We start from the raw sequence: 19,097 nt of genomic DNA, 5'->3' as shown, positions 1-19,097 counted from the left end.
TTTCAGGACACACCGTACACTTCTCCAGAGTGGCTGTTGGCAATTTACATCCCGCCCATCAGCGTAGCAAGGCTCCCGTTTCTCCGTGGCCTGTCCTGCATTTCTGGTTTTGACACTTTATTCAGCATGGCCCTTTTGACCGATGGGAAGCGAGACTTCTTTGTAGCGCTGGTTTGCCTTTCCAGGTTGCTTGGTTAGCCAAAAAGGGCGTATGCGTTTTTTCCTGAATATATTCAGGAAAAAACGCATACGCCCTTTTTGGCCAAGGGCATCATTGTCGAGGTTTTGCCGCTTTTCCTGTGCTTTAAAGGCGATTCGAATCTGCCTCCTGAAATCTGTTTCCTGCAAATCTGCCTTGCTTTCAAATCCTCTTTGTTGCCTTCCCTCAATATATTTGTAGACGAGAGTTATCATTTATAAGTCTGCAGGTTTGTGAATTGCAGTGCCCCTGAGCTCCATTTTTCAACTCGCTCTCTTGGGAGCTGGCCGCAAAAGCGCAGGATTGCTTTAGGCCCTATTCTGCTTCCGGGCGGCAGACTGATCTTGTGGTTAATTCTTCTTCCTGATGGGAAAATAGAGTGACCTGTGCCTGTCCCAACACCTAGAGCTAGTCTCTCATTTGTTCCCCCTCTTCCCGTTCATCCTCAGGACAAATTGCAACCTGTATGGAACAGGAGGTTAAAGGTGCTGATTCTCCAAGGAGGGAGATTGTTAGTAAAGCGGCTGGAATGGCGAACCCGAGCACAAGGAGATGAGAAATGAGGTGCGTTTTAGAAACCTTTCCTGATCACTCGGTGGACCATCTTCTGGGTTTCTCATGCATGTTTTCGATGTAGGAAGATGCCCTTGAACCTGGAGATTTGGGACCCATGGGATGGGTACCACGCAGTATTACTTTAAAGCGTCTGCGTTTGGTCACCCAACCTCACCAAACCTCTCAGCCCCAAGAGTGTCCACCCTTATGTCTCAATCAGCTGCAGGTCTAGATATGGTCAATCCAGGTGGCATCACAGCCCCTGAACGAATTTTGTAAGAATTTCTCTCTCTTTCACTGTCTTTGTTTCAAGGGTTTTTAAAATTAATTGAGTTTTATAATGGGGTTTTGCTGCTTTTCACTGCTGTGTTTATGCAGCTTTACACCCACTTGACTCACTTACAGAGAGATATCAATACATAGGTTTTAAGATTCTTACTAGTCAGATATATTCTTGGGCGGTGAATAGGGGGTGTTGAGTCCAGTTCCCTGAGCAAGGAGTAGGTCTTGTCTATTAAATATTGGGTTTATGGAACGGTATCTGAGCTAATTTGAAATCCTTGTTTTATGCATCACCCCACCTCACCTTTCCCGTTAGGCAGCCATAGTGTGTTTTCTAACCGTGTGACTCTGTTCTGTTTTGTAATTCAGTTCACGGGTAGCGGTTTTTACATTCCCTCTATAAGTGATATCTTATGATAAGTGTCTTTTTCTGTGTGACTTATTTCACTTAGAATCGTCGTACCTAAATCCACTCATCATGCTGCTACTTGCCTTATGACGTTGATTTCTTGGCTGAGTGATGTTCCATTGTACATAAGGACCACAACTTCTTTATCCATTTTTCTCTTTCCTGGGATATTTAAGGTGTAACGAAGTGGAGGTTCTTGTCAACAGAGCAGCCCTAAACTTTGGGGTGCTTGTGTCTTGCTGATTTTTAGTTTTCCCAATTTATACGCCCATGAGTGGAAGTGCCCTATGCTCTCTAAGCTGAGTTTTGTAAATGTTTCAGGACACACCGTACACTTCTCCAGAGTGGCTGTTGGCAATTTACATCCCGCCCATCAGCGTAGCAAGGCTCCCGTTTCTCCGTGGCCTGTCCTGCATTTCTGGTTTTGACACTTTATTCAGCATGGCCCTTTTGACCGATGGGAAGCGAGACTTCTTTGTAGCGCTGATTTGCCTTTCCAGGTTGCTTGGTTGGCCAAAAAGGGCGTATGCGTTTTTTCCTGAATATATTCAGGAAAAAACGCATACGCCCTTTTTGGCCAAGGGCATCATTGTCGAGGTTTTGCCGCTTTTCCTGTGCTTTAAAGGCGATTCGAATCTGCCTCCTGTAATCTGTTTCCTGCAATTCTGCCTTGCTTTCAAATCCTCTTTGTTGCCTTCCCTCAATATATTTGTAGACGAGAGTTATCATTTATAAGTCTGCAGGTTTGTGAATTGCAGTGCCCCTGAGCTCCATATTTCAACTCGCTCTCTTGGGAGCTGGCCGCAAAAGCGCAGGATTGCTTTAGGCCCTATTCTGCTTCCGGGCGGCAGACTGAGCTTGTGGTTAATTCTTCTTCCTGATGGGAAAATAGAGTGACCTGTGCCTGTCCCAACACCTAGAGCTAGTCTCTCATTGGTTCCCCCTCTTCCCGTTCATCCTCAGGACAAATTGCAACCTGTATGGAACAGGAGGTTAAAGGTGCTGTTTCTCCAAGGAGGGAGATTGCTAGTAAAGCGGCTGGAATGGCGAACCCGAGCACAAGGAGATGAGAAATGAGGTGCGTTTTAGAAACCTTTCCTGATCACTCGGTGGACCATCTTCTGGGTTTCTCATGCATGTTTTCGATGTAGGAAGATGCCCTTGAACCTGGAGATTTGGGAACCATGGGATGGGTACCACGCAGTATTACTTTAAAGCGTCTGCGTTTGCTCACCCAACCTCACCAAACCTCTCAGCCCCAAGAGTGTCCACCCTTATGTCTCAATCAGCTGCAGGTCTAGATATGGTCAATCCAGGTGGCATCACAGCCCCTGAACGAATTTTGTAAGAATTTCTCTCTCTTTCACTGTCTTTGTTTCAAGGGTTTTTAAAATTAATTGAGTTTTATAATGGGGTTTAGCTGCTTTTCACTGCTGTGTTTATGCAGCTTTACACCCACTTGACTCACTTACAGAGAGATATCAATACATAGGTTTTAAGTTTCTTACTAGTCAGATATATTCTTGGGCGGTGAATAGGGGGTGTTGAGTCCAGTTCCCTGAGCAAGGAGTAGGTCTTGTCTATTAAATATTGGGTTTATGGAACGGTATCTGAGCTAATTTGAAATCCTTGTTTTATGCATCACCCCACCTCACCTTTCCCGTTAGGCAGCCATAGTGTGTTTTCTAACCGTGTGACTCTGTTCTGTTTTGTAATTCAGTTCACGGGTAGCGGTTTTTACATTCCCTCTATAAGTGATATCTTATGATAAGTGTCTTTTTCTGTGTGACTTATTTCACTTAGAATCGTCGTACCTAAATCCACTCATCATGCTGCTACTAGCCTTATGACGTTGATTTCTTGGCTGAGTGATGTTCCATTGTACATAAGGACCACAACTTCTTTATCCATTTTTCTCTTTCCTGGGATATTTAAGGTGTAACGAAGTGGAGGTTCTTGTCAACAGAGCAGCCCTAAACTTTGGGGTGCTTGTGTCTTGCTGATTTTTAGTTTTCCCAATTTATACGCCCATGAGTGGAAGTGCCCTATGCTCTCTAAGCTGAGTTTTGTAAATGTTTCAGGACACACCGTACACTTCTCCAGAGTGGCTGTTGGCAATTTACATCCCGCCCATCAGCGTAGCAAGGCTCCCGTTTCTCCGTGGCCTGTCCTGCATTTCTGGTTTTGACACTTTATTCAGCATGGCCCTTTTGACCGATGGGAAGCGAGACTTCTTTGTAGCGCTGATTTGCCTTTCCAGGTTGCTTGGTTGGCCAAAAAGGGCGTATGCGTTTTTTCCTGAATATATTCAGGAAAAAACGCATACGCCCTTTTTGGCCAAGGGCATCATTGTCGAGGTTTTGCCGCTTTTCCTGTGCTTTAAAGGCGATTCGAATCTGCCTCCTGTAATCTGTTTCCTGCAATTCTGCCTTGCTTTCAAATCCTCTTTGTTGCCTTCCCTCAATATATTTGTAGACGAGAGTTATCATTTATAAGTCTGCAGGTTTGTGAATTGCAGTGCCCCTGAGCTCCATATTTCAACTCGCTCTCTTGGGAGCTGGCCGCAAAAGCGCAGGATTGCTTTAGGCCCTATTCTGCTTCCGGGCGGCAGACTGAGCTTGTGGTTAATTCTTCTTCCTGATGGGAAAATAGAGTGACCTGTGCCTGTCCCAACACCTAGAGCTAGTCTCTCATTGGTTCCCCCTCTTCCCGTTCATCCTCAGGACAAATTGCAACCTGTATGGAACAGGAGGTTAAAGGTGCTGATTCTCCAAGGAGGGAGATTGCTAGTAAAGCGGCTGGAATGGCGAACCCGAGCACAAGGAGATGAGAAATGAGGTGCGTTTTAGAAACCTTTCCCGATCACTCGGTGGACCATCTTCTGGGTTTCTCATGCATGTTTTCGATGTAGGAAGATGCCCTTGAACCTGGAGATTTGGGACCCATGGGATGGGTACCACGCAGTATTACTTTAAAGCGTCTGCGTTTGCTCACCCAACCTCACCAAACCTCTCAGCCCCAAGAGTGTCCACCCTTATGTCTCAATCAGCTGCAGGTCTAGATATGGTCAATCCAGGTGGCATCACAGCCCCTGAACGAATTTTGTAAGAATTTCTCTCTCTTTCACTGTCTTTGTTTCAAGGGTTTTTGAAATTAATTGAGTTTTATAATGGGGTTTTGCTGCTTTTCACTGCTGTGTTTATGCAGCTTTACACCCACTTGACTCACTTACAGAGAGATATCAATACATAGGTTTTAAGATTCTTACTAGTCAGATATATTCTTGGGCGGTGAATAGGGGGTGTTGAGTCCAGTTCCCTGAGCAAGGAGTAGGTCTTGTCTATTAAATATTGGGTTTATGGAACGGTATCTGAGCTAATTTGAAATCCTTGTTTTATGCATCACCCCACCTCACCTTTCCCGTTAGGCAGCCATAGTGTGTTTTCTAACCGTGTGACTCTGTTCTGTTTTGTAATTCAGTTCACGGGTAGCGGTTTTTACATTCCCTCTATAAGTGATATCTTATGATAAGTGTCTTTTTCTGTGTGACTTATTTCACTTAGAATCGTCGTACCTAAATCCACTCATCATGCTGCTACTAGCCTTATGACGTTGATTTCTTGGCTGAGTGATGTTCCATTGTACATAAGGACCACAACTTCTTTATCCATTTTTCTCTTTCCTGGGATATTTAAGGTGTAACGAAGTGGAGGTTCTTGTCAAGAGAGCAGCCCTAAACTTTGGGGTGCTTGTGTCTTGCTGATTTTTAGTTTTCCCAATTTATACGCCCATGAGTGGAAGTGCCCTATGCTCTCTAAGCTGAGTTTTGTAAATGTTTCAGGACACACCGTACACTTCTCCAGAGTGGCTGTTGGCAATTTACATCCCGCCCATCAGCGTAGCAAGGCTCCCGTTTCTCCGTGGCCTGTCCTGCATTTCTGGTTTTGACACTTTATTCAGCATGGCCCTTTTGACCGATGGGAAGCGAGACTTCTTTGTAGCGCTGATTTGCCTTTCCAGGTTGCTTGGTTGGCCAAAAAGGGCGTATGCGTTTTTTCCTGAATATATTCAGGAAAAAACGCATACGCCCTTTTTGGCCAAGGGCATCATTGTCGAGGTTTTGCCGCTTTTCCTGTGCTTTAAAGGCGATTCGAATCTGCCTCCTGTAATCTGTTTCCTGCAATTCTGCCTTGCTTTCAAATCCTCTTTGTTGCCTTCCCTCAATATATTTGTAGACGAGAGTTATCATTTATAAGTCTGCAGGTTTGTGAATTGCAGTGCCCCTGAGCTCCATATTTCAACTCGCTCTCTTGGGAGCTGGCCGCAAAAGCGCAGGATTGCTTTAGGCCCTATTCTGCTTCCGGGCGGCAGACTGAGCTTGTGGTTAATTCTTCTTCCTGATGGGAAAATAGAGTGACCTGTGCCTGTCCCAACACCTAGAGCTAGTCTCTCATTGGTTCCCCCTCTTCCCGTTCATCCTCAGGACAAATTGCAACCTGTATGGAACAGGAGGTTAAAGGTGCTGATTCTCCAAGGAGGGAGATTGCTAGTAAAGCGGCTGGAATGGCGAACCCGAGCACAAGGAGATGAGAAATGAGGTGCGTTTTAGAAACCTTTCCCGATCACTCGGTGGACCATCTTCTGGGTTTCTCATGCATGTTTTCGATGTAGGAAGATGCCCTTGAACCTGGAGATTTGGGACCCATGGGATGGGTACCACGCAGTATTACTTTAAAGCGTCTGCGTTTGCTCACCCAACCTCACCAAACCTCTCAGCCCCAAGAGTGTCCACCCTTATGTCTCAATCAGCTGCAGGTCTAGATATGGTCAATCCAGGTGGCATCACAGCCCCTGAACGAATTTTGTAAGAATTTCTCTCTCTTTCACTGTCTTTGTTTCAAGGGTTTTTAAAATTAATTGAGTTTTATAATGGGGTTTAGCTGCTTTTCACTGCTGTGTTTATGCAGCTTTACACCCACTTGACTCACTTACAGAGAGATATCAATACATAGGTTTTAAGATTCTTACTAGTCAGATATATTCTTGGGCGGTGAATAGGGGGTGTTGAGTCCAGTTCCCTGAGCAAGGAGTAGGTCTTGTCTATTACATATTGGGTTTATGGAACGGTATCTGAGCTAATTTGAAATCCTTGTTTTATGCATCACCCCACCTCACCTTTCCCGTTAGGCAGCCATAGTGTGTTTTCTAACCGTGTGACTCTGTTCTGTTTTGTAATTCAGTTCAAGGGTAGCGGTTTTTACATTCCCTCTATAAGTGATATCTTATGATAAGTGTCTTTTTCTGTGTGACTTATTTCACTTAGAATCGTCGTACCTAAATCCACTCATCATGCTGCTACTAGCCTTATGACGTTGATTTCTTGGCTGAGTGATGTTCCATTGTACATAAGGACCACAACTTCTTTATCCATTTTTCTCTTTCCTGGGATATTTAAGGTGTAACGAAGTGGAGGTTCTTGTCAAGAGAGCAGCCCTAAACTTTGGGGTGCTTGTGTCTTGCTGATTTTTAGTTTTCCCAATTTATACGCCCATGAGTGGAAGTGCCCTATGCTCTCTAAGCTGAGTTTTGTAAATGTTTCAGGACACACCGTACACTTCTCCAGAGTGGCTGTTGGCAATTTACATCCCGCCCATCAGCGTAGCAAGGCTCCCGTTTCTCCGTGGCCTGTCCTGCATTTCTGGTTTTGACACTTTATTCAGCATGGCCCTTTTGACCGATGGGAAGCGAGACTTCTTTGTAGCGCTGATTTGCCTTTCCAGGTTGCTTGGTTGGCCAAAAAGGGCGTATGCGTTTTTTCCTGAATATATTCAGGAAAAAACGCATACGCCCTTTTTGGCCAAGGGCATCATTGTCGAGGTTTTGCCGCTTTTCCTGTGCTTTAAAGGCGATTCGAATCTGCCTCCTGTAATCTGTTTCCTGCAATTCTGCCTTGCTTTCAAATCCTCTTTGTTGACTTCCCTCAATATATTTGTAGACGAGAGTTATCATTTATAAGTCTGCAGGTTTGTGAATTGCAGTGCCCCTGAGCTCCATATTTCAACTCGCTCTCTTGGGAGCTGGCCGCAAAAGCGCAGGATTGCTTTAGGCCCTATTCTGCTTCCGGGCGGCAGACTGAGCTTGTGGTTAATTCTTCTTCCTGATGGGAAAATAGAGTGACCTGTGCCTGTCCCAACACCTAGAGCTAGTCTCTCATTGGTTCCCCCTCTTCCCGTTCATCCTCAGGACAAATTGCAACCTGTATGGAACAGGAGGTTAAAGGTGCTGATTCTCCAAGGAGGGAGATTGCTAGTAAAGCGGCTGGAATGGCGAACCCGAGCACAAGGAGATGAGAAATGAGGTGCGTTTTAGAAACCTTTCCTGATCACTCGGTGGACCATCTTCTGGGTTTCTCATGCATGTTTTCGATGTAGGAAGATGCCCTTGAACCTGGAGATTTGGGACCCATGGGATGGGTACCACGCAGTATTACTTTAAAGCGTCTGCGTTTGCTCACCCAACCTCACCAAACCTCTCAGCCCCAAGAGTGTCCACCCTTATGTCTCAATCAGCTGCAGGTCTAGATATGGTCAATCCAGGTGGCATCACAGCCCCTGAACGAATTTTGTAAGAATTTCTCTCTCTTTCACTGTCTTTGTTTCAAGGGTTTTTAAAATTAATTGAGTTTTATAATGGGGTTTAGCTGCTTTTCACTGCTGTGTTTATGCAGCTTTACACCCACTTGACTCACTTACAGAGAGATATCAATACATAGGTTTTAAGATTCTTACTAGTCAGATATATTCTTGGGCGGTGAATAGGGGGTGTTGAGTCCAGTTCCCTGAGCAAGGAGTAGGTCTTGTCTATTACATATTGGGTTTATGGAACGGTATCTGAGCTAATTTGAAATCCTTGTTTTATGCATCACCCCACCTCACCTTTCCCGTTAGGCAGCCATAGTGTGTTTTCTAACCGTGTGACTCTGTTCTGTTTTGTAATTCAGTTCAAGGGTAGCGGTTTTTACATTCCCTCTATAAGTGATATCTTATGATAAGTGTCTTTTTCTGTGTGACTTTTTGACTTAGAATCGTCGTACCTAAATCCACTCATCATGCTGCTACTAGCCTTATGACGTTGATTTCATGGCTGAGTGATGTTCCATTGTACATAAGGACCACAACTTCTTTATCCATTTTTCTCTTTCCTGGGATATTTAAGGTGTAACGAAGTGGAGGTTCTTGTCAACAGATCAGCCCTAAACTTTGGGGTGCTTGTGTCTTGCTGATTTTTAGTTTTCCCAATTTATACGCCCATGAGTGGAAGTGCCCTATGCTCTCTAAGCTGAGTTTTGTAAATGTTTCAGGACACACCGTACACTTCTCCAGAGTGGCTGTTGGCAATTTACATCCCGCCCATCAGCGTAGCAAGGCTCCCGTTTCTCCGTGGCCTGTCCTGCATTTCTGGTTTTGACACTTTATTCAGCATGGCCCTTTTGACCGATGGGAAGCGAGACTTCTTTGTAGCGCTGATTTGCCTTTCCAGGTTGCTTGGTTGGCCAAAAAGGGCGGATTCGTTTTTTCCTGAATATATTCAGGAAAAAACGCATACGCCCTTTTTGGCCAAGGGCATCATTGTCGAGGTTTTGCCGCTTTTCCTGTGCTTTAAAGGCGATTCGAATCTGCCTCCTGTAATCTGTTTCCTGCAATTCTGCCTTGCTTTCAAATCCTCTTTGTTGCCTTCCCTCAATATATTTGTAGACGAGAGTTATCATTTATAAGTCTGCAGGTTTGTGAATTGCAGTGCCCCTGAGCTCCATATTTCAACTCGCTCTCTTGGGAGCTGGCCGCAAAAGCGCAGGATTGCTTTAGGCCCTATTCTGCTTCCGGGCGGCAGACTGAGCTTGTGGTTAATTCTTCTTCCTGATGGGAAAATAGAGTGACCTGTGCCTGTCCCAACACCTAGAGCTAGTCTCTCATTGGTTCCCCCTCTTCCCGTTCATCCTCAGGACAAATTGCAACCTGTATGGAACAGGAGGTTAAAGGTGCTGATTCTCCAAGGAGGGAGATTGCTAGTAAAGCGGCTGGAATGGCGAACCCGAGCACAAGGAGATGAGAAATGAGGTGCGTTTTAGAAACCATTCCTGATCACTCGGTGGACCATCTTCTGGGTTTCTCATGCATGTTTTCGATGTAGGAAGATGCCCTTGAACCTGGAGATTTGGGACCCATGGGATGGGTACCACGCAGTATTACTTTAAAGCGTCTGCGTTTGCTCACCCAACCTCACCAAACCTCTCAGCCCCAAGAGTGTCCACCCTTATGTCTCAATCAGCTGCAGGTCTAGATATGGTCAATCCAGGTGGCATCACAGCCCCTGAACGAATTTTGTAAGAATTTCTCTCTCTTTCACTGTCTTTGTTTCAAGGGTTTTTAAAATTAATTGAGTTTTATAATGGGGTTTAGCTGCTTTTCACTGCTGTGTTTATGCAGCTTTACACCCACTTGACTCACTTACAGAGAGATATCAATACATAGGTTTTAAGATTCTTACTAGTCAGATATATTCTTGGGCGGTGAATAGGGGGTGTTGAGTCCAGTTCCCTGAGCAAGGAGTAGGTCTTGTCTATTACGTATTGGGTTTATGGAACGGTATCTGAGCTAATTTGAAATCCTTGTTTTATGCATCACCCCACCTCACCTTTCCCGTTAGGCAGCCATAGTGTGTTTTCTAACCGTGTGACTCTGTTCTGTTTTGTAATTCAGTTCAAGGGTAGCGGTTTTTACATTCCCTCTATAAGTGATATCTTATGATAAGTGTCTTTTTCTGTGTGACTTATTTCACTTAGAATCGTCGTACCTAAATCCACTCATCATGCTGCTACTAGCCTTATGACGTTGATTTCATGGCTGAGTGATGTTCCATTGTACATAAGGACCACAACTTCTTTATCCATTTTTCTCTTTCCTGGGATATTTAAGGTGTAACGAAGTGGAGGTTCTTGTCAACAGATCAGCCCTAAACTTTGGGGTGCTTGTGTCTTGCTGATTTTTAGTTTTCCCAATTTATACGCCCATGAGTGGAAGTGCCCTATGCTCTCTAAGCTGAGTTTTGTAAATGTTTCAGGACACACCGTACACTTCTCCAGAGTGGCTGTTGGCAATTTACATCCCGCCCATCAGCGTAGCAAGGCTCCCGTTTCTCCGTGGCCTGTCCTGCATTTCTGGTTTTGACACTTTATTCAGCATGGCCCTTTTGACCGATGGGAAGCGAGACTTCTTTGTAGCGCTGATTTGACTTTCCAGGTTGCTTGGTTGGCCCAAAAGGGCGTATGCGTTTTTTCCTGAATATATTCAGGAAAAAACGCATACGCCCTTTATGGCCAAGGGCATCATTGTCGAGGTTTTGCCGCTTTTCCTGTGCTTTAAAGGCGATTCGAATCTGCCTCCTGAAATCTGTTTCCTGCAATTCTGCCTTGCTTTCAAATCCTCTTTGTTGCCTTCCCTCAATATATTTGTAGACGAGAGTTATCATTTATAAGTCTGCAGGTTTGTGAATTGCAGTGCCCCTGAGCTCCATATTTCAACTCGCTCTCTTGGGAGCTGGCCGCAAAAGCGCAGGATTGCTTTAGGCCCTATTCTGCTTCCGGGCGGCAGACTGAGCTTGTGGTTAATTCTTCTTCCTGATGGGAAAATAGAGTGACCTGTGCCTGTCCCAACACCTAGAGCTAGTCTCTCATTGGTTCCCCCTCTTCCCGTTCATCCTCAGGACAAATTGCAACCTGTATGGAACAGGAGGTTAAAGGTGCTGTTTCTCCAAGGAGGGAGATTGCTAGTAAAGCGGCTGGAATGGCGAACCCGAGCACAAGGAGATGAGAAATGAGGTGCGTTTTAGAAACCTTTCCTGATCACTCGGTGGACCATCTTCTGGGTTTCTCATGCATGTTTTCGATGTAGGAAGATGCCCTTGAACCTGGAGATTTGGGACCCATGGGATGGGTACCACGCAGTATTACTTTAAAGCGTCTGCGTTTGCTCACCCAACCTCACCAAACCTCTCAGCCCCAAGAGTGTCCACCCTTATGTCTCAATCAGCTGCAGGTCTAGATATGGTCAATCCAGGTGGCATCACAGCCCCTGAACGAATTTTGTAAGAATTTCTCTCTCTTTCACTGTCTTTGTTTCAAGGGTTTTTAAAATTAATTGAGTTTTATAATGGGGTTTAGCTGCTTTTCACTGCTGTGTTTATGCAGCTTTACACCCACTTGACTCACTTACAGAGAGATATCAATACATAGGTTTTAAGATTCTTACTAGTCAGATATATTCTTGGGCGGTGAATAGGGGGTGTTGAGTCCAGTTCCCTGAGCAAGGAGTAGGTCTTGTCTATTACGTATTGGGTTTATGGAACGGTATCTGAGCTAATTTGAAACCCTTGTTTTATGCATCACCCCACCTCACCTTTCCCGTTAGGCAGCCATAGTGTGTTTCTAACCGTGTGACTCTGTTCTGTTTTGTAATTCAGTTCAAGGGTAGCGGTTTTTACATTCCCTCTATAAGTGATATCTTATGATAAGTGTCTTTTTCTGTGTGACTTATTTGACTTAGAATCGTCGTACCTAAATCCACTCATCATGCTGCTACTAGCCTTATGACGTTGATTTCATGGCTGAGTGATGTTCCATTGTACATAAGGACCACAACTTCTTTATCCATTTTTCTCTTTCCTGGGATATTTAAGGTGTAACGAAGTGGAGGTTCTTGTCAACAGATCAGCCCTAAACTTTGGGGTGCTTGTGTCTTGCTGATTTTTAGTTTTCCCAATTTATACGCCCATGAGTGGAAGTGCCCTATGCTCTCTAAGCTGAGTTTTGTAAATGTTTCAGGACACACCGTACACTTCTCCAGAGTGGCTGTTGGCAATTTACATCCCGCCCATCAGCGTAGCAAGGCTCCCGTTTCTCCGTGGCCTGTCCTGCATTTCTGGTTTTGACACTTTATTCAGCATGGCCCTTTTGACCGATGGGAAGCGAGACTTCTTTGTAGCGCTGATTTGCCTTTCCAGGTTGCTTGGTTGGCCCAAAAGGGCGGATGCGTTTTTTCCTGAATATATTCAGGAAAAAACGCATACGCCCTTTTTGGCCAAGGGCATCATTGTCGAGGTTTTGCCGCTTTTCCTGTGCTTTAAAGGCGATTCGAATCTGCCTCCTGAAATCTGTTTCCTGCAATTCTGCCTTGCTTTCAAATCCTCTTTGTTGCCTTCCCTCAATATATTTGTAGACGAGAGTTATCATTTATAAGTCTGCAGGTTTGTGAATTGCAGTGCCCCTGAGCTCCATATTTCAACTCGCTCTCTTGGGAGCTGGCCGCAAAAGCGCAGGATTGCTTTAGGCCCTATTCTGCTTCCGGGCGGCAGACTGAGCTTGTGGTTAATTCTTCTTCCTGATGGGAAAATAGAGTGACCTGTGCCTGTCCCAACACCTAGAGCTAGTCTCTCATTGGTTCCCCCTCTTCCCGTTCATCCTCTGGACAAATTGCCACCTGTATGGAACAGGAGGTTAAAGGTGCTGATTCTCCAAGGAGGGAGATTGCTAGTAAAGCGGCTGGAATGGCGAACCCGAGCACAAGGAGATGAGAAATGAGGTGCGTTTTAGAAACCTTTCCTGATCACTCGGTGGACCATCTTCTGGGTTTCTCATGCATGTTTTCGATGTAGGAAGATGCCCTTGAACCTGGAGATTTGGGACCCATGGGATGGGTACCACGCAGTATTACTTTAAAGCGTCTGCGTTTGCTCACCCAACCTCACCAAACCTCTCAGCCCCAAGAGTGTCCACCCTTATGTCTCAATCAGCTGCAGGTCTAGGTATGGTCAATCCAGGTGGCATCACAGCCCCTGAACGAATTTTGTAAGAATTTATCTCTCTTTCACTGTCTTTGTTTCAAGGGTTTTTAAAATTAATTGAGTTTTATAATGGGGTTTTGCTCTGCTTTTCACTGCTGTGTTTATGCAGCTTTACACCCACTTGACTCACTTACAGTGAGATATCAATACATAGGTTTTAAGATTCTTACTAGTCAGATATACTCTTGGGCAGTGAATAGGGGGTGTTGAGTCCAGTTCCCTGAGCAAGGAGTAGGTCTTGTCTATTACGTATTGGGTTTATGGAACGGTATCTGAGCTAATTTGAAACCCTTGTTTTATGCATCACCCCACCTCACCTTTCCCGTTAGGCAGCCATAGTGTGTTTTCTAACCGTGTGACTCTGTTCTGTTTTGTAATTCAGTTCAAGGGCAGCGGTTTTTACATTCCCTCTATAGGTGATATCTTATGATAAGTGTCTTTTTCTGTGTGACTTATTACACTTAGAATCGTCGTACCTAAATCCACTCATCATGCTGCTACTAGCCTTATGACGTTGATTTCATGGCTGAGTGATATGCCATTGTACATAAGGACCACAACTTCTTTATCCATTTTTCTCTTTCCTGGGATATTTAAGGTGTAACGAAGTGGAGGTTCTTGTCAACAGAGCAGCCCTAAACTTTGGGGTGCTTGTGTCTTGCTGATTTTTAGTTTTCCCAGTTTATACGCCCATGAGTGGAAGTGCCCTATGCTCTCTAAGCTGAGTTTTGTAAATGTTTCAGGACACACCGTACACTTCTCCAGAGTGGCTGTTGGCAATTTACATCCCGCCCATCAGCGTAGCAAGGCTCCCGTTTCTCCGTGGCCTGTCCTGCATTTCTGGTTTTGACACTTTATTCAGCATGGCCCTTTTGACCGATGGGAAGCGAGACTTCTTTGTAGCGCTGATTTGCCTTTCCAGGTTGCTTGGTTGGCCAAAAAGGGCGTATGCGTTTTTTCCTGAATATATTCAGGAAAAAACGCATACGCCCTTTTTGGCCAAGGGCATCATTGTCGAGGTTTTGCCGCTTTTCCTGTGCTTTAAAGGCGATTCGAATCTGCCTCCTGAAATCTGTTTCCTGCAATTCTGCCTTGCTTTCAAATCCTCTTTGTTGCCTTCCCTCAATATATTTGTAGACGAGAGTTATCATTTATAAGTCTGCAGGTTTGTAAATTGCAGTGCCCCTGAGCTCCATTTTTCAACTCGCTCTCTTGGGAGCTGGCCGCAAAAGCGCAGGATTGCTTTAGGCCCTATTCTGCTTCCGGGCGGCAGACTGAGCCTGTGGTTAATTCTTCTTCCTGATGGGAAAATAGAGTGACCTGTGCCTGTCCCAACACCTAGAGCTAGTCTCTCATTGGTTCCCCGTCTTCCCGTTCATCCTCAGTTCAAATTGCCACCTGTATGGAACAGGAGGTTAAAGGTGCTGATTCTGCAAGGAGGGAGATTGCTAGTAAAGCGGCTGGAATGGCGAACCCGAGCACAAGGAGACGAGAAATGAGGTGCGTTTTAGAAACCTTTCCCGATCACTCGGTGGACCATCTTCTGGGTTTCTCATGCATGTTTTCGATGTAGGCAGATGCCCTTGAACCTGGAGATTTGGGACCCATGGGATGGGTACCACGCAGTATTACTTTAAAGCGTCTGCGTTTGCTCACCGAACCTCACCAAACCCCTCAGCCCCAAGAGTGTCCACCCTTATGTCTCAATCAGCTGCGGGTCTAGATATGGTCAATCCAGGTGGCATCACAGCGCCTGAACGAATTTTGTAAGAATTTCTCTCCCTTTCACTGTCTTTGTTTCACGGGTTTTTAAAATTAATTGAGTTTTATAATGGGGTTTAGCTGCTTTTCACTGCTGTGTTTATGCAGCTTTACACCCACTTGACTCACTTACAGAGAGATATCAATACATAGGTTTTAAGATTCTTACTAGTCAGATATACTCTTGGGCGGTGAATAGGGGGTGTTGAGTCCAGTTCCCTGAGCAAGGAGTAGGTCTTGTCTATTACGTATTGGGTTTATGGAACGGTATCTGAGCTAATTTGAAACCCTTGTTTTATGCATCACCCCACCTCACCTTTCCCATTAGGCAGCCATAGTGTGTTTTCTAACCCTGTGACTCTGTTCTGTTTTGTAATTCAGTTCAAGGGCAGCGGTTTTTACATTCCCTCTATAGGTGATATCTTATGATAAGTGTCTTTTTCTGTGTGACTTATTTCACTTAAAATCGTCGTACCTAAATCCACTCATCATGCTGCTACTAGCCTTATGACGTTGATTTCATGGCTGAGTGATATTCCATTGTACATAAGGACCACAACTTCTTTATCCATTTTTCTCTTTCCTGGGATATTTAAGGTGTAACGAAGTGGAGGTTCTTGTCAACAGAGCAGCCCTAAACTTTGGGGTGCTTGTGTCTTGCTGATTTTTAGTTTTCCCTATTTATACGCCCATGAGTGGAAGTGCCCTATGCTCTCTAAGCTGAGTTTTGTAAATGTTTCAGGACACACCGTACACTTCTCCAGAGTGGCTGTTGGCAATTTACATCCCGCCCATCAGCGTAGCAAGGCTCCCGTTTCTCCGTGGCCTGTCCTGCATTTCTGGTTTTCACACTTTACTCAGCATGGCCCTTTTGACCGATGGGAAGCGAGACTTCTGTAGCGCTGATTTGCCTTTCCAGGTTGCTTGGTTGGCCAAAAAGGGCGTATGCGTTTTTTCCTGAATATATTCAGGAAAAAACGCATACGCCCTTTTTGGCCAAGGGCATCATTGTCGAGGTTTTGCCGCTTTTCCTGTGCTTTAAAGGCGATTCGAATCTGCTTCCTGAAATCTGTTTCCTGCAATTCTGCCTTGCTTTCAAATCCTCTTTGTTGCCTTCCCTCAATATATTTGTAGACGAGAGTTATCATTTATAAGTCTGCAGGTTTGTGAATTGCAGTGCCCCTGAGCTCCATTTTTCAACTCGCTCTCTTGGGAGCTGGCCGCAAAAGCGAAGGATTGCTTTAGGCCCTATTCTGCTTCCGGGCGGCAGACTGAGCCTGTGGTTAATTCTTCTTCCTGATGGGAAAATAGAGTGACCTGTGCCTGTCCCAACACCTAGAGCTAGTCTCTCATTGGTTCCCCGTCTTCCCGTTCATCCTCAGTTCAAATTGCCACCTGTATGGAACAGGAGGTTAAAGGTGCTGATTCTCCAAGGAGGGAGATTGCTAGTAAAGCGGCTGGAATGGCGAACCCGAGCACAAGGAGACGAGAAATGAGGTGCGTTTTAGAAACCTTTCCCGATCACTCGGTTGACCATCTTCTGGGTTTCTCATGCATGTTTTCGATGTAGGCAGATGCCCTTGAACCTGGAGATTTGGGACCCATGGGATGGGTACCACGCAGTATTACTGTAAAGCGTCTGCGTTTGCTCACCGAACCTCACCAAACCCCTCAGCCCAAACAGTGTCCACCCTTATGTCTCAATCAGCTGCGGGTCTAGATATGGTCAATCCAGGTGGCATCACAGCGCCTGAACGAATTTTGTAAGAATTTCTCTCCCTTTCACTGTCTTTGTTTCACGGGTTTTTAAAATTAATTGAGTTTTATAATGGGGTTTAGCTGCTTTTCACTGCTGTGTTTATGCAGCTTTACACCCACTTGACTCACTTACAGAGAGATATCAATACATAGGTTTTAAGATTCTTACTAGTCAGATATACTCTTGGGCGGTGAATAGGGGGTGTTGAGTCCAGTTCCCTGAGCAAGGAGTAGGTCTTGTCTATTACGTATTGGGTTTATGGAACGGTATCTGAGCTAATTTGAAACCCTTGTTTTATGCATCACCCCACCTCACCTTTCCCGTTAGGCAGCCATAGTGTGTTTTCTAACCGTGTGACTCTGTTCTGTTTTGTAATTCAGTTCAAGGGCAGCGGTTTTTACATTCCCTCTATAGGTGATATCTTATGATAAGTGTCTTTTTCTGTGTGACTTATTACACTTAGAATCGTCGTACCTAAATCCACTCATCATGCTGCTACTAGCCTTATGACGTTGATTTCATGGCTGAGTGATATTCCATTGTACATAAGGACCACAACTTCTTTATCCATTTTTCTCTTTCCTGGGATATTTAAGGTGTAACGAAGTGGAGGTTCTTGTCAACAGAGCAGCCCTAAACTTTGGGGTGCTTGTGTCTTGCTGATTTTTAGTTTTCCCAATTTATACGCCCATGAGTGGAAGTGCCCTATGCTCTCTAAGCTGAGTTTTGTAAATGTTTCAGGACACACCGTACACTTCTCCAGAGTGGCTGTTGGCAATTTACATCCCGCCCATCAGCGTAGCAAGGCTCCCGTTTCTCCGTGGCCTGTCCTGCATTTCTGGTTTTGACACTTTATTCAGCATGGCCCTTTTGACCGATGGGAAGCGAGACTTCTTTGTAGCGCTGATTTGCCTTTCCAGGTTGCTTGGTTGGCCAAAAAGGGCGGATGCGTTTTTTCCTGAATATATTCAGGAAAAAACGCATACGCCCTTTTTGGCCAAGGGCATCATTGTCGAGGTTTTGCCGCTTTTCCTGTGCTTTAAAGGCGATTCGAATCTGCCTCCTGAAATCTGTTTCCTGCAATTCTGCCTTGCTTTCAAATCCTCTTTGTTGCCTTCCCTCAATATATTTGTAGACGAGAGTTATCATTTATAAGTCTGCAGGTTTGTGAATTGCAGTGCCCCTGAGCTCCATTTTTCAACTCGCTCTCTTGGGAGCTGGCCGCAAAAGCGCAGGATTGCTTTAGGCCCTATTCTGCTTCCGGGCGGCAGACTGAGCCTGTGGTTAATTCTTCTTCCTGATGGGAAAATAGAGTGACCTGTGCCTGTCCCAACACCTAGAGCTAGTCTCTCATTGGTTCCCCCTCTTCCCGTTCACCCTCAGGACAAATTGCAACCTGTATGGAACAGGAGGTTAAAGGTGCTGATTCTCCAAGGAGGGAGATTGCTAGTAAAGCGGCTGGAATGGCGAACCCGAGCACAAGGAGATGAGAAATGAGGTGCGTTTTAGAAACCTTTCCCGATCACTCAATGGACCATCTTCTGGGTTTCTCATGCATGTTTTCGATGTAGGCAGATGCCCTTGAACCTGGAGATTTGGGACCCATGGGATGGGTACCACGCAGTATTACTTTAAAGCGTCTGCGTTTGCTCACCGAACCTCACCAAACCCCTCAGCCCCAAGAGTGTCCACCCTTATGTCTCAATCAGCTGCGGGTCTAGATATGGTCAATCCAGGTGGCATCACAGCGCCTGAACGAATTTTGTAAGAATTTCTCTCCCTTTCACTGTCTTTGTTTCAAGGGTTTTTAAAATTAATTGAGTTTTATAATGGGGTTTAGCTGTTTTTCACTGCTGTGTTTATGCAGCTTTACACCCACTTGACTCACTTACAGAGAGATATCAATACATAGGTTTTAAGATTCTTACTAGTCAGATATACTCTTGGGCGGTGAATAGGGGGTGGTGAGTCCAGTTCCCTGAGCAAGGAGTAGGTCTTGTCTATTACGTATTGGGTTTATGGAACGGTATCTGAGCTAATTTGAAACCCTTGTTTTATGCATCACCCCACCTCACCTTTGCCGTTAGGCAGCCATAGTGTGTTTTCTAACCGTGTGACTCTGTTCTGTTTTGTAATTCAGTTCAAGGGCAGCGGTTTTTACATTCCCTCTATTGGTGATATCTTATGATAAGTGTCTTTTTCTGTGTGACTTATTTCACATAGAATCGTCGTAC

Source organism: Eschrichtius robustus, chromosome 7, assembly GCF_028021215.1.
Source record: "Eschrichtius robustus isolate mEscRob2 chromosome 7, mEscRob2.pri, whole genome shotgun sequence".
NCBI lineage: Eukaryota > Metazoa > Chordata > Mammalia > Artiodactyla > Eschrichtiidae > Eschrichtius > Eschrichtius robustus.
The sequence above is the reverse complement of the archived record's forward strand: the minus strand, read 5'-3'. Positions refer to the sequence as shown.